Source organism: Ipomoea nil, unplaced genomic scaffold, assembly GCF_001879475.1.
Source record: "Ipomoea nil cultivar Tokyo-kokei standard unplaced genomic scaffold, Asagao_1.1 scaffold3227, whole genome shotgun sequence".
Taxonomy (NCBI): Eukaryota; Viridiplantae; Streptophyta; class Magnoliopsida; order Solanales; family Convolvulaceae; genus Ipomoea; species Ipomoea nil.
In genome coordinates this window covers 6,345-20,155 of record NW_017619655.1, presented here as the reverse complement: position 1 = coordinate 20,155, position 13,811 = coordinate 6,345, and the positions used below count along the sequence as shown (strand labels likewise).

At 34.2% G+C, this 13,811-nt stretch overlaps 20 non-coding genes across 20 annotated transcripts; all 20 read left to right on the top strand.

Annotated features, from left to right (window-relative positions):
- The first annotated feature begins 159 nt into the window (after nucleotides 1-159).
- On the top strand, nucleotides 160-232 carry TRNAA-CGC. Its single transcript has one exon. It is a non-coding gene; the product is annotated as a tRNA-Ala (tRNA).
- A 1,438-nt stretch (nucleotides 233-1,670) lies between these two features.
- TRNAA-AGC lies at nucleotides 1,671-1,743 on the top strand. Its single transcript has one exon. It is a non-coding gene; the product is annotated as a tRNA-Ala (tRNA).
- A 357-nt stretch (nucleotides 1,744-2,100) lies between these two features.
- Nucleotides 2,101-2,173, top strand: TRNAA-AGC. The gene has a single exon. It is a non-coding gene; the product is annotated as a tRNA-Ala (tRNA).
- Nucleotides 2,174-3,026: 853 nt separating this feature from the next.
- Nucleotides 3,027-3,099, top strand: TRNAA-AGC. The gene has a single exon. It is a non-coding gene; the product is annotated as a tRNA-Ala (tRNA).
- Nucleotides 3,100-3,456: 357 nt separating this feature from the next.
- TRNAA-AGC lies at nucleotides 3,457-3,529 on the top strand. The gene has a single exon. It is a non-coding gene; the product is annotated as a tRNA-Ala (tRNA).
- Nucleotides 3,530-3,885: 356 nt separating this feature from the next.
- On the top strand, nucleotides 3,886-3,958 carry TRNAA-CGC. Its single transcript has one exon. It is a non-coding gene; the product is annotated as a tRNA-Ala (tRNA).
- A 521-nt stretch (nucleotides 3,959-4,479) lies between these two features.
- On the top strand, nucleotides 4,480-4,552 carry TRNAA-AGC. Its single transcript has one exon. It is a non-coding gene; the product is annotated as a tRNA-Ala (tRNA).
- A 1,456-nt stretch (nucleotides 4,553-6,008) lies between these two features.
- Nucleotides 6,009-6,081, top strand: TRNAA-AGC. The gene has a single exon. It is a non-coding gene; the product is annotated as a tRNA-Ala (tRNA).
- A 356-nt stretch (nucleotides 6,082-6,437) lies between these two features.
- Nucleotides 6,438-6,510, top strand: TRNAA-CGC. Its single transcript has one exon. It is a non-coding gene; the product is annotated as a tRNA-Ala (tRNA).
- Nucleotides 6,511-7,022: 512 nt separating this feature from the next.
- Nucleotides 7,023-7,095, top strand: TRNAA-AGC. Its single transcript has one exon. It is a non-coding gene; the product is annotated as a tRNA-Ala (tRNA).
- Nucleotides 7,096-7,451: 356 nt separating this feature from the next.
- Nucleotides 7,452-7,524, top strand: TRNAA-CGC. The gene has a single exon. It is a non-coding gene; the product is annotated as a tRNA-Ala (tRNA).
- Nucleotides 7,525-8,036: 512 nt separating this feature from the next.
- Nucleotides 8,037-8,109, top strand: TRNAA-AGC. Its single transcript has one exon. It is a non-coding gene; the product is annotated as a tRNA-Ala (tRNA).
- A 356-nt stretch (nucleotides 8,110-8,465) lies between these two features.
- On the top strand, nucleotides 8,466-8,538 carry TRNAA-CGC. The gene has a single exon. It is a non-coding gene; the product is annotated as a tRNA-Ala (tRNA).
- A 514-nt stretch (nucleotides 8,539-9,052) lies between these two features.
- On the top strand, nucleotides 9,053-9,125 carry TRNAA-AGC. Its single transcript has one exon. It is a non-coding gene; the product is annotated as a tRNA-Ala (tRNA).
- A 356-nt stretch (nucleotides 9,126-9,481) lies between these two features.
- TRNAA-AGC lies at nucleotides 9,482-9,554 on the top strand. The gene has a single exon. It is a non-coding gene; the product is annotated as a tRNA-Ala (tRNA).
- A 424-nt stretch (nucleotides 9,555-9,978) lies between these two features.
- Nucleotides 9,979-10,051, top strand: TRNAA-AGC. The gene has a single exon. It is a non-coding gene; the product is annotated as a tRNA-Ala (tRNA).
- A 356-nt stretch (nucleotides 10,052-10,407) lies between these two features.
- TRNAA-AGC lies at nucleotides 10,408-10,480 on the top strand. The gene has a single exon. It is a non-coding gene; the product is annotated as a tRNA-Ala (tRNA).
- Nucleotides 10,481-10,836: 356 nt separating this feature from the next.
- On the top strand, nucleotides 10,837-10,909 carry TRNAA-CGC. The gene has a single exon. It is a non-coding gene; the product is annotated as a tRNA-Ala (tRNA).
- A 948-nt stretch (nucleotides 10,910-11,857) lies between these two features.
- On the top strand, nucleotides 11,858-11,930 carry TRNAA-AGC. The gene has a single exon. It is a non-coding gene; the product is annotated as a tRNA-Ala (tRNA).
- A 952-nt stretch (nucleotides 11,931-12,882) lies between these two features.
- TRNAA-AGC lies at nucleotides 12,883-12,955 on the top strand. Its single transcript has one exon. It is a non-coding gene; the product is annotated as a tRNA-Ala (tRNA).
- The last annotated feature ends 856 nt before the right edge of the window (nucleotides 12,956-13,811 follow it).

Sequence of the window (13,811 nt, the reverse complement as noted above, 5' to 3'; positions counted from 1 at the left end):
AAATAACCACTATAATTATAATACAATCAACAGTATCCTATTAACTTAGAATTATTATGGGTAGAAATGCATTTCTTGATCACATAGTATAAATCTAGATAACATATAAAACTTCGACATTTTATAACTAGTCAAATTCGAAAAATTCACAATGAAAATGGGGATGTAGCTCAGATGGTAGAGCGCTCGCTTCGCATGCGAGAGGTACGGGAATCGATACCCCGCATCTCCACTTTGAATAGAACAACTAACGCCATAACAATAAATCATAGGCGCCGATGTACTATAAACGCAATCCCATGAGAAGTGTCAATAGACATAAATCATAAAACATTCAACCTCGTTAGCCAACCCAAATAATGGCACCACCCCTATCAGCCCTAATTCTTAAAATCAAGCACTAGAGAAGTTCAAGGTTTTTTTTCTTTTTCTTTTTTTCTTTTTATTCATCCTCCTCATCGTTTTCATGGACTAGATATATGACCCTTTTATATATGATAATAGTATATATATATTTAGAGTTTTTATATGATTTGCATCCTACCACTCAGACTACGAATTTAAAGCAAAATTTTAAACTCATCGAATAACTACTATAATTATAATACAATCAACAGTATCCTATTAACTTAGAATTAATATGGGTAGAAATGCATTTCTTGATCACATATTATAAATCTAGATAACATATAAAACCTTCGTCATTTTACAACCAGTCTAATTCGAAAAATTCACAATTAAAATGGGGATGTAGCTTAGATGGTAGAGCGCTCGCTTAGCATGCGAGAGTTACGGGGATCGATACCTCGCATCTCCATTTTGAAAGCCTTGTAAATGCAAGCTTAGAACACAACACCCAACCTAATCAAATGTGTAATGAAAACAATCAAGACCACGAACACCAGAAGTTGAAGGCTTTCTTGGGCTAGATACATGACCCTATATATTAAGTTTTTATATGATTTGCATCCTACTACTCAGACTATGAATTTAAAGCAAAATTTTAAACTCATCGAATAACTACTATAATTATAATACAATTAACAGTATCCTATTAACTTAGAATTAATATGGGTAGAAATGCATTTCTTGATCACATAGTATAAATCTAGATAACATATAAAACTTCGAAATTTTATAACTAGTCAAATTCGAAAAATTCACAATGAAAATGGGGATGCAGCTCAGATGGTAGAGCGTTCGCTTAGCATGCGAGAGGTACGGGGATCGATACCTCGCATCTCCACTTTGAATAGAACAACTAACGCAATAACAATAAATCATAGGCGTCGATGAACTTTAAAAATGTGCAATTAAACGCAATCCCATTCTTAAAATCAAGCACTAGAAGTTGAAGGTTTTTTTTCTTTTTATTCATCCTCCTCATCGTCTTCATGGACTAGATATATGACCCTTTTATATATGTTAATAGTATATATATTTAGAGTTTTTATATGATTTGCATCCTACCACTCAGACTATGAATTTAAAGCAAAATTTTAAACTCATCGAATAACTACTATAATTATAATACAATCAACAGTATCCTATTAACTTAGAATTAATATGGGTAGAAATGCATTTCTTGATCACATAGTATAAATATAGATAACATATAAAACCTTCGTCATTTTACAACCAGTCTAATTCAAAAAATTAACAATGAAAATGGGGATGTAGCTCAGATGGTAGAGCGCTCGCTTAGCATGCGAGAGGTACGGGGATCGATACCCCGCATCTCCACTTTGAAAGCCTTGAAAGTGCAAGCTTAAAACACAACACCCAACCTAATCAATTGTGTAATGAAAACAATCAAGACCACGAACACCAGAAGTTGAAGGCTTTCTTGGGCTAGATACATGACCCTATATATTAAGTTTTTATATGATTTGCATCCTACTACTCAGACTATGAATTTAAAGCAAAATTTTAAACTCATCGAATAACTACTATAATTATAATACAATTAACAGTATCCTATTAACTTAGAATTAATATGGGTAGAAATGCATTTCTTGATCACATAGTATAAATCTAGATAACATATAAAACCTTCGTCATTTTACAACCAGTCTAATTCGAAAAATTCACAATTAAAATGGGGATGTAGCTCAGATGGTAGAGCGCTCGCTTAGCATGCGAGAGTTACGGGGATCGATACCTCGCATCTCCATTTTGAAAGCCTTGTAAATGCAAGCTTAGAACACAACACCCAACCTAATCAAATGTGTAATGAAAACAATCAAGACCACGAACACCAGAAGTTGAAGGCTTTCTTGGGCTAGATATATGACCCTATATATTAAGTTTTTATATGATTTGCATCCTACCACTCAGACTATGAATTTAATGCAAAACTTTAAACACATCAAATAACCACTATAATTATAATACAATCAACAGTATCCTATTAACTTAGAATTATTATGGGTAGAAATGCATTTCTTGATCACATAGTATAAATCTAGATAACATATAAAACTTCGAAATTTTATAACTAGTCAAATTCGAAAAATTCACAATGAAAATGGGGATGTAGCTCAGATGGTAGAGCGTTCGCTTAGCATGCGAGAGGTAAGTGGATCGATACCCTGCATCTCCACTTTGAATAGAACAACTAACGCAATAACAATAAATCATAGGCGCCGATGAACTTTAAAAATGTGCAATTAAACGCAATCCCATTCTTAAAATCAAGCACTAGAAGTTGAAGGTTTTTTTTCTTTTTATTCATCCTCCTCATCGTCTTCATGGACTAGATATATGACCCTTTTATATATGTTAATAGTATATATATTTAGAGTTTTTATATGATTTGCATCCTACCACTCAGACTATGAATTTAAAGCAAAATTTTAAACTCATCGAATAACTACTATAATTATAATACAATCAACAGTATCCTATTAACTTAGAATTAATATGGGTAGAAATGCATTTCTTGATCACATAGTATAAATATAGATAACATATAAAACCTTCGTCATTTTACAACCAGTCTAATTCAAAAAATTAACAATGAAAATGGGGATGTAGCTCAGATGGTAGAGCGCTCGCTTAGCATGCGAGAGGTACGGGGATCGATACCCCGCATCTCCACTTTGAAAGCCTTGAAAGTGCAAGCTTAAAACACAACACCCAACCTAATCAATTGTGTAATGAAAACAATCAAGACCACGAACACCAGAAGTTGAAGGCTTTCTTGGGCTAGATACATGACCCTATATATTAAGTTTTTATATGATTTGCATCCTACTACTCAGACTATGAATTTAAAGCAAAATTTTAAACACATCAAATAACCACTATAATTATAATACAATCAACAGTATCCTGTTAACATAGAATTATCATGGGTAGAAATGCATTTCTTGATCACATAGTATAAATCTTGATAACATATAAAACCTTCGTCATTTTACAACCAGTCTAATTCGAAAAATTCACAATGAAAATGGGGATGTAGCTCAGATGGTAGAGCGCTCGCTTAGCATGCGAGAGGTACGGGGATCGATACCCCGCATCTCCACTTTGAAAGCCTTGTAAGTGCAAGCTTAGAACACCACACCCAACCTAATCAAATGTGTAATGAAAACAATCAAGACCACGAACACCAGAAGTTGAAGGCTTTCTTGGGCAAGATATATGACCCTATATAATAAGTTTTTATACGATTTGCATCCTACCACTCAGACTATGAATTTAAAGCAAAATTTTAAACACATCAAATAACCACTATAATTATAATACAATCAACAGTATCCTATTAACTTAGAATTATTATGGGTAGAAATGCATTTCTTGATCACATAGTATAAATCTAGATAACATATAAAACTTCGACATTTTATAACTAGTCAAATTCGAAAAATTCACAATGAAAATGGGGATGTAGCTCAGATGGTAGAGCGCTCGCTTCGCATGCGAGAGGTACGGGAATCGATACCCCGCATCTCCACTTTGAATAGAACAACTAACGCAATAACAATAAATCATAGGCGCCGATGTACAATAAAAATGTTCAATTAAACGCAATCCCATGAGAAGTGTCAATAGCCATAAATCTTAAAACATTCAACCTCGTTAGCCAACCCAAATAATGGCACCACCCTATCAGCCCTAATTCTTAAAATCAAGCACTAGAGAAGTTGAAGGTTTTTTTTCTTTTTTTTTCTTTTTATTCATCCTCCTCATCGTTTTCATGGACTAGATATATGACCCTTTTATATATGATAATAGTATATATATATTTAGAGTTTTTATATGATTTGCATCCTACCACTCAAACTACGAATTTAAAGCAAAATTTTAATCTCATCGAATAACTACTATAATTATAATACAATCAACAGTATCCTATTAACTTAGAATTAATATGGATAGAAATGCATTTCTTGATCACATAGTATAAATCTAGATAACATATAAAACCTTCGTCATTTTACAACCAGTCTAATTCGAAAAATTCACAATTAAAATGGGGATGTAGCTCAGATGGTAGAGCGCTCGCTTAGCATGTGAGAGGTACGGGGATCGATTCCCCGCATCTCCACTTTGAAAGCCTTGTAAGTGCTAGCTTAGAACATAACACCTAACCTAATCAAATGTGTAATGAAAACAATCAAGACCACGAACACCAGAAGTTGAAGGCTTTCTTGGGCTAGATATATTAGCCTATATATTAAGTTTTTATAAGATTTGCATCCTACCACTCAGACTATGAATTTAAAGCAAAATTTTAAACACATCAAATAACCACTATAATTATAATACAATCAACTGTATCCTATTAACTTAGAATTATTATAGGTCGAAATGCATTTCTTGATCACATAGTATAAATCTAGATAACATATAAAACTTCGACATTTTATAACCAGTCAAATTCGAAAAATTCACAATGAAAATGGGGATGTAGATCAGATGGTAGAGCGCTCGCTTCGCATGCGAGAGGTACGGGAATCGATACCCCGCATCTCCACTTTGAATAGAACAACTAACGCAATAACAATAAATCATAGGCGCCGATGTACTATAAAAATGTTCAATTAAACGCAATCCCATGAGAAGTGTCAATAGCCATAAATCTTAAAACATTCAACCTCGTTAGCCAACCCAAATAATGGCACCACCCCTATCAGCGCTAATTCTTAAAATCAAGCACTAGAGAAGTTGAAGGTTTTTTTTTCTTTTTTTTTTTTTCTTTTTATTCATCCTCCTCATCGTCTTCATGGACTAGATATATGACCCTTTTATATATGATAATAGTATATATATATAGAGTTTTTATATGATTTGCATCCTACGATTCAGACTATGAATTTAAAGCAAAATTTTAAACTCATCGAATAACTACTATAATTATAATACAATCAACAGTATCCTATTAACTTAGAATTAATATGGGTAGAAATGCATTTCTTGATCACATAATATAAATCTAGATAACATATAAAACCTTCGTCATTTTACAACCAGTCTAATTCGAAAAATTCACAATTAAAATGGGGATGTAGTTCAGATGGTAGAGCGCTCGCTTAGCATGCGAGAGTTACGGGGATCGATACCCTGCATCTCCACTTTGAAAGCCTTGTAAGTGCAAGCTTAGACGACAACACCCAACCTAATCAAATGTGTAATGAAAACAATCAAGACCACGAACACCAGAAGTTGAAGCTTAGATGACAACACCCAACCTAATCAAATGTGTAATGAAAACAATCAAGACCACGAACACCAGAAGTTGAAGGCTTTCTTGGGCTAGATATATGACCCTATATATTAAGTTTTTATATGATTTGCATCCTACCACTCAGACTATGAATTTAAAGCAAAATTTTACACACATCAAACAACCACTATAATTTTAATACAATCAACAGTATACTATTAACATAGAATTATTATGGGTAGAAATGCATTTCTTGATCACATAGTATAAATCTAGATAACATATAAAACTTCGACATTTTATAACTAGTCAAATTCGAAAAATTCACAATGAAAATGGGGATGTAGCTCAGATGGTAGAGCGCTCGCTTAGCATGCGAGAGGTACGGGGATCGATACCCCGCATCTCCATTTTGAAAGCCTTGTAAGTGCTAGCTTAGAACATAACACCCAACCTAATCAAATGTGTAATGAAAACAATCAAGACCACGAACACCAGAAGTTGAAGGCTTTCTTGGGCTAGATATATGAGCCTATATATTAAGTTTTTATAAGATTTGCATCCTACCACTCAGACTATGAATTTAAAGCAAAATTTTAAACACATCAAATAACCACTATAATTATAATACAATCAACTGTATCCTATTAACTTAGAATTATTATGGGTAGAAATGCATTTCTTTGTCACATAGTTTAAATCTAGATAACATATAAAACTTCGACATTTTATAACTAGTCAAATTCGAAAAATTCACAATGAAAATGGGGATGTAGCTCAGATGGTAGAGCGCTCGCTTCGCATGCGAGAGGTACGGGAATCGATACCCCGCATCTCCACTTTGAATAGAACAACTAACGCCATAACAATAAATCATAGGCGCCGATGTACTATAAACGCAATCCCATGAGAAGTGTCAATAGACATAAATCATAAAACATTCAACCTCGTTAGCCAACCCAAATAATGGCACCACCCCTATCAGCCCTAATTCTTAAAATCAAGCACTAGAGAAGTTCAAGGTTTTTTTTCTTTTTCTTTTTTTCTTTTTATTCATCCTCCTCATCGTTTTCATGGACTAGATATATGACCCTTTTATATATGATAATAGTATATATATATTTAGAGTTTTTATATGATTTGCATCCTACCACTCAGACTACGAATTTAAAGCAAAATTTTAAACTCATCGAATAACTACTATAATTATAATACAATCAACAGTATCCTATTAACTTAGAATTAATATGGGTAGAAATGCATTTCTTGATCACATAGTATAAATCTAGATAACATATAAAACCTTCGTCATTTTACAACCAGTCTAATTCGAAAAATTCACAATTAAAATGGGGATGTAGCTCAGATGGTAGAGCGCTCGCTTAGCATGCGAGAGGTACGGGGATCGATACCCCGCGTCTCCACTTTGAAAGCCTTCTAAGTGGTAGCTTAGAACATAACACCCAACCTAATCAAATGTGTAATGAAAACAATCAAGACCACGAACACCAGAAGTTGAAGGCTTTCTTGGGCTAGATATATGAGCCTATATATTAAGTTTTTATAAGATTTGCATCCTACCACTCAGAATATGAATTTAAAGCAAAATTTTAAACACATCAAATAACCACTATAATTATAATACAATCAACTGTATCCTATTAACTTAGAATTATTATGGGTAGAAATGCATTTCTTTGTCACATAGTTTAAATCTAGATAACATATAAAACTTCGACATTTTATAACTAGTCAAATTCGAAAAATTCACAATGAAAATGGGGATGTAGCTCAGATGGTAGAGCGCTCGCTTCGCATGCGAGAGGTACGGGAATCGATACCCCGCATCTCCACTTTGAATAGAACAACTAACGCCATAACAATAAATCATAGGCGCCGATGTACTATAAACGCAATCCCATGAGAAGTGTCAATAGACATAAATCATAAAACATTCAACCTCGTTAGCCAACCCAAATAATGGCACCACCCCTATCAGCCCTAATTCTTAAAATCAAGCACTAGAGAAGTTCAAGGTTTTTTTTCTTTTTCTTTTTTTCTTTTTATTCATCCTCCTCATCGTTTTCATGGACTAGATATATGACCCTTTTATATATGATAATAGTATATATATATTTAGAGTTTTTATATGATTTGCATCCTACCACTCAGACTACGAATTTAAAGCAAAATTTTAAACTCATCGAATAACTACTATAATTATAATACAATCAACAGTATCCTATTAACTTAGAATTAATATGGGTAGAAATGCATTTCTTGATCACATAGTATAAATCTAGATAACATATAAAACCTTCGTCATTTTACAACCAGTCTAATTCGAAAAATTCACAATTAAAATGGGGATGTAGCTCAGATGGTAGAGCACTCGCTTAGCATGCGAGAGGTATGGGGATCGATACCCCGCGTCTCCACTTTGAAAGCCTTCTAAGTGGTAGCTTAGAACATAACACCCAACCTAATCAAATGTGTAATGAAAACAATCAAGACCACGAACACCAGAAGTTGAAGGCTTTCTTGGGCTAGATATATGAGCCTATATATTAAGTTTTTATAAGATTTGCATCCTACCACTCAGACTATGAATTTAAAGCAAAATTTTAAACACATCAAATAACCACTATAATTATAATACAATCAACTGTATCCTATTAACTTAGAATTATTATGGGTAGAAATGCATTTCTTTGTCACATAGTTTAAATCTAGATAACATATAAAACTTCGACATTTTATAACTAGTCAAATTCGAAAAATTCACAATGAAAATGGGGATGTAGCTCAGATGGTAGAGCGCTCGCTTCGCATGCGAGAGGTACGGGAATCGATACCCCGCATCTCCACTTTGAATAGAACAACTAACGCCATAACAATAAATCATAGGCGCCGATGTACTATAAACGCAATCCCATGAGAAGTGTCAATAGCCATAAATCATAAAACATTCAACCTCGTTAGCCAACCCAAATAATGGCACCACCCCTATCAGCCCTAATTCTTAAAATCAAGCACTAGAGAAGTTCAAGGTTTTTTTTCTTTTTCTTTTTTTCTTTTTATTCATCCTCCTCATCGTTTTCATGGACTAGATATATGACCCTTTTATATATGATAATAGTATATATATATATTTAGAGTTTTTATATGATTTGCATCCTACCACTCAGACTATGAATTTAAAGCAAAATTTTAAACTCATCGAATAACTACTATAATTATAATACAATCAACAGTATCCTATTAACTTAGAATTAATATGGGTAGAAATGCATTTCTTGATCACATAGTATAAATCTAGATAACATATAAAACCTTCGTCATTTTACAACCAGTCTAATTCGAAAAATTCACAATTAAAATGGGGATGTAGCTCAGATGGTAGAGCGCTCGCTTAGCATGCGAGAGGTACTGGGATGGATACCCCGCATCTCCACTTTGAAAGCCTTGTAAGTGCAAGCTTAAAACACAACACCCAACCTAATCAAATGTGTAATGAAAAGAATCAAGACCACGAACACCAGAAGTTGAAGGCTTTCTTGGGTAAGATATATGACCCTATATATTAAGTTTTTATATGATTTGCATCCTACCACTCAAACTATGAATTTAAAGCAAAACTTTAAACACATCAAATAACCACTATAATTATAATACAATCAACTGTATCCTATTAACTTAGAATTATTATGGGTAGAAATGCATTTCTTGATCACATAGTATAAATCTAGATAACATATAAAACTTCGACATTTTATAACTAGTCAAATTCGAAAAATTCACAATGAAAATGGGGATGTAGCTCAGATGGTAGAGCGTTCGCTTAGCATGCGAGAGGTACGGGGATCGATACCCCGCACCTCCACTTTGAATAGAACAACTAACGCAATAACAATAAATCATAGGCGCCGATGAACTTTAAAAATGTGCAATTAAACGCAATCCCATTCTTAAAATCAAGCACTAGAAGTTGAAGGTTTTTTTTCTTTTTATTCATCCTCCTCATCATCTTCAGGGACTAGATATATGACCCTTTTATATATGTTAATAGTATATATATTTAGAGTTTTTATATGATTTGCATCCTACCAATCAGACTATGAATTTAAAGAAAAATTTTAAACTCATCGAATAACTACTATAATTATAATACAATCAACAGTATCCTATTAACTTAGAAATAATATGGGTAGAAATGCATTTCTTGATCACATAGTATAAATCTAGATAACATATAAAACCTTCGTCATTTTACAACCAGTCTAATTCGAAAAATTCACAATGAAAATGGGGATGTAGCTCAGATGGTAGAGCGCTCGCTTAGCATGCGAGAGGTACTGGGATGGATACCCCGCATCTCCACTTTGAAAGCCTTGTAAGTGCAAGCTTAAAACACAACACCCAACCTAATCAAATGTGTAATGAAAACAATCATGACCACGAACACCAGAAGTTGAAGGCTTTCTTGGGTAAGATATATGACCCTATATATTAAGTTTTTATATGATTTGCATCCTACCACTCAAACTATGAATTTAAAGCAAAACTTTAAACACATCAAATAACCACTATAATTATAATACAATCAACTATATCCTATTAACTTAGAATTATTATGGGTAGAAATGCATTTCTTGATCACATAGTATAAATCTAGATAACATATAAAACTTCGACATTTTATAACTAGTCAAATTCGAAAAATTCACAATGAAAATGGGGATGTAGCTCAGATGGTAGAGCGCTCGCTTAGCATGCAAGAGGTTCGGGGATCGATACCCCGCATCTCCACTTTGAAAGCCTTGTAAGTGCAAGCTTAGAACACAACAACCAACCTGATCAAATGTGTAATGAAAACAATCAAGACCACGAACACTTGAAGTTGAAGGCTTTCTTGGGCTAGATATATGACCCTATATGTTAAGTTTTTATACGATTTGCATCCTACCACTCAGACTATGAATTTAAAGCAAAATTTTAAACACATCAAATAACCACTATAATTATAATACAATCAACAGTATCCTATTAACTTAGAATTATTATGGGTAGAAATGCATTTCTTGATCACATAGTATAAATCTAGATAACATATAAAACTTCGACATTTTATAACTAGTCAAATTCGAAAAATTCACAATGAAAATGGGGATGTAGCTCAGATGGTAGAGCGCTCGCTTCGCATGCGAGAGGTACGGGAATCGATACCCCGCATCTCCACTTTGAATAGAACAACTAACGCAATAACAATAAATCATAGGCGCCGATGTACAATAAAAATGTTCAATTAAACGCAATCCCATGAGAAGTGTCAATAGCCATAAATCTTAAAACATTCAACCTCGTTAGCCAACCCAAATAATGGCACCACCCTATCATCCCTAATTCTTAAAATCAAGCACTAGAGAAGTTGAAGGTTTTTTTTCTTTTTTTTTCTTTTTATTCATCCTCCTCATCGTCTTCATGGACTAGATATATGACCCTTTTATATATGATAATAGTATATATATTTAGAGTTTTTATATGATTTGCATCCTACGACTCAGACTATGAATTTAAAGCAAAATTTTAAACTCATCGAATAACTACTATAATTATAATACAATCAACAGTATCCTATTAACTTAGAATTAATATGGGTAGAAATGCATTTCTTAATCACATAGTATAAATCTAGATAACATATAAAACCTTCGTCATTTTACAACCAGTCTAATTCGAAAAATTCACAATTAAAATGGGGATGTAGTTCAGATGGTAGAGCGCTCGCTTAGCATGCGAGAGTTACGGGGATCAATACCCTGCATCTCCACTTTGAAACCCTTGTATGTGCAAGCTTAGATGACAACACCCAACCTAATCAAATGTGTAATGAAAGCAATCAAGACCACGAACACCAGAAGTTGAAGGCTTTCTTGGGCTAGATATATGACCCTATATACTAAGTTTTTATATGATTTGCATCCTACCACTCAGACTATGAATTTAAAGCAAAATTTTAAACACATCAAATAACCACTATAATTATAATACAATCAACAGTATACTATTAACATAGAATTATTATGGGTAGAAATGCATTTCTTGATCACATAGTATAAATCTAGATAACATATAAAACTTCGAAATTTTATAACTAGTCAAATTCGAAAAACTCACAATGAAAATGGGGATGTAGCTCAGATGGTAGAGCGCTCGCTTAGCATGCGAGAGGTACGGGGATCGATACCCCGCATCTCCACTTTGAAAGCCTTGCAAGTGCTAGCGTAGAACATAACACCCAACCTAATCAACCTAATCAAATGTGTAATGAAAAGAATCAAGACCACGAACACCAGAAGTTGAAGGCTTTCTTGGGCTAGATATATGAGCCTATATATTAAGTTTTTATAAGATTTGCATCCTACCACTCAGACTATGAATTTAAAGCAAAATTTTAAACACATCAAGTAACCACTATAATTACAATACAATCAACTGTATCCTATTAACTTAGAATTATTATGGGTAGAAACGCATTTCTTTATCACATAGTTTAAATCTAGATAACATATAAAACTTCGACATTTTATAACTAGTCAAATTCGAAAAATTCACAATGAAAATGGGGATGTAGCTCTGATGGTAGAGCGCTCGCTTCGCATGCGAGAGGTACGGGAATCGATACCCCGCATCTCCACTTTGAATAGAACAACTAACGCAATAACAATAAATCATATGCGCCGATGTACTATAAACGCAATCCCATGAGAAGTGTCAATAGACATAAATCTTAAAACATTCAACCTCGTTAGCCAACCCAAATAATGGCACCACCCCTATCAGCCCTAATTCTGAAAATCAAGCACTAGAGAAGTTCAAGGTTTTTTTTTTTTTTTTTTTTTTTTCATTTTATTCATCCTCCTCATCGTTTTCATGGTCTAGATATATGACGCTTTTATATATGATAATAGTATATATATATTTAGAGTTTTTATATGATTTGCATCCTACCACTCAGACTACGAATTTAAAGCAAAATTTTAAACTCATCAAATAACTACTATAATTATAATAAAATCAACAGTATCCTATTAACTTAGAATTAATATTGGTAGAAATGCATTTCTTGATCACATAGTATAAATCTAAATAACATATAAAACCTTCGTCATTTTACAACCAGTCTAATTCGAAAAATTCACAATTAAAATGGGGATGTAGCTCAGATGGTTGAGCGCTCGCTTAGCATGCGAGAGGTACGGGGATCGATACCCCGCATCTCCACTTTGAAAGCCTTGTAAGTGGTAGCTTAGAACATAACACCCAACCTAATCAAATGTGTAATGAAAACAATCAAGACCACGAACACCAGAAGTTGAAGGCTTTCTTAGGCTAGATATATGACCCTATATATTAAGTTTTTATATGATTTGCATCCTACCACTCAAACTATGAATTTAATGCAAAACTTTAAACACATCAAATAACCACTATAATTATAATACAATCAACTGTATCCTAAGGGCTTAATTTACTGCTTTGTTTCTTGTTTAGTAAAGTCAAGTTTTTGGCCTTATCTTGCAGGTGACGACGACGTCGAGTTGATGGGAGAGAAAGACTCGGCATTCAGGCGAGCCGCCCGGTGGTGTGGTACGTAGTGGGTTTAGTACGCCCCGCCAAAACGGCTCCGAAAAAAACAAAAAGGTGCGTGCCGCACTCACTAAGGACTACCAGTGATATACTGGGGGAAGGTGGGGATGATGTCAAGTCCGCATGGCCCTTATGGGCTGGGCCACACACGTGCTACAATGGCAATTACAATGGGAAGCAAGGCTGTAAGGCGGAGCGAATCCGGAAAGATTGCCTCAGTTCGGATTGTTCTCTGCAACTCGGGAACATGAAGGTTGAATCGCTAGTAATCGCGGATCAGCATGCCGCGGTGAATATGTACCCGGGCCCTGTACACACCGCCCGTCACACCCTGGGAATTGGTTTCGCCCGAAGCATCGGACCAATGATCACCCATGACTTCTGTGTCACACTAGTGCCACAAAGGCTTTTGGTGGTCTTATTGGCGCATACCACGGTGGGGTCTTCGACTGGGGTGAAGTCGTAAAAAGGTAGCCGTAGGGGAACCTGT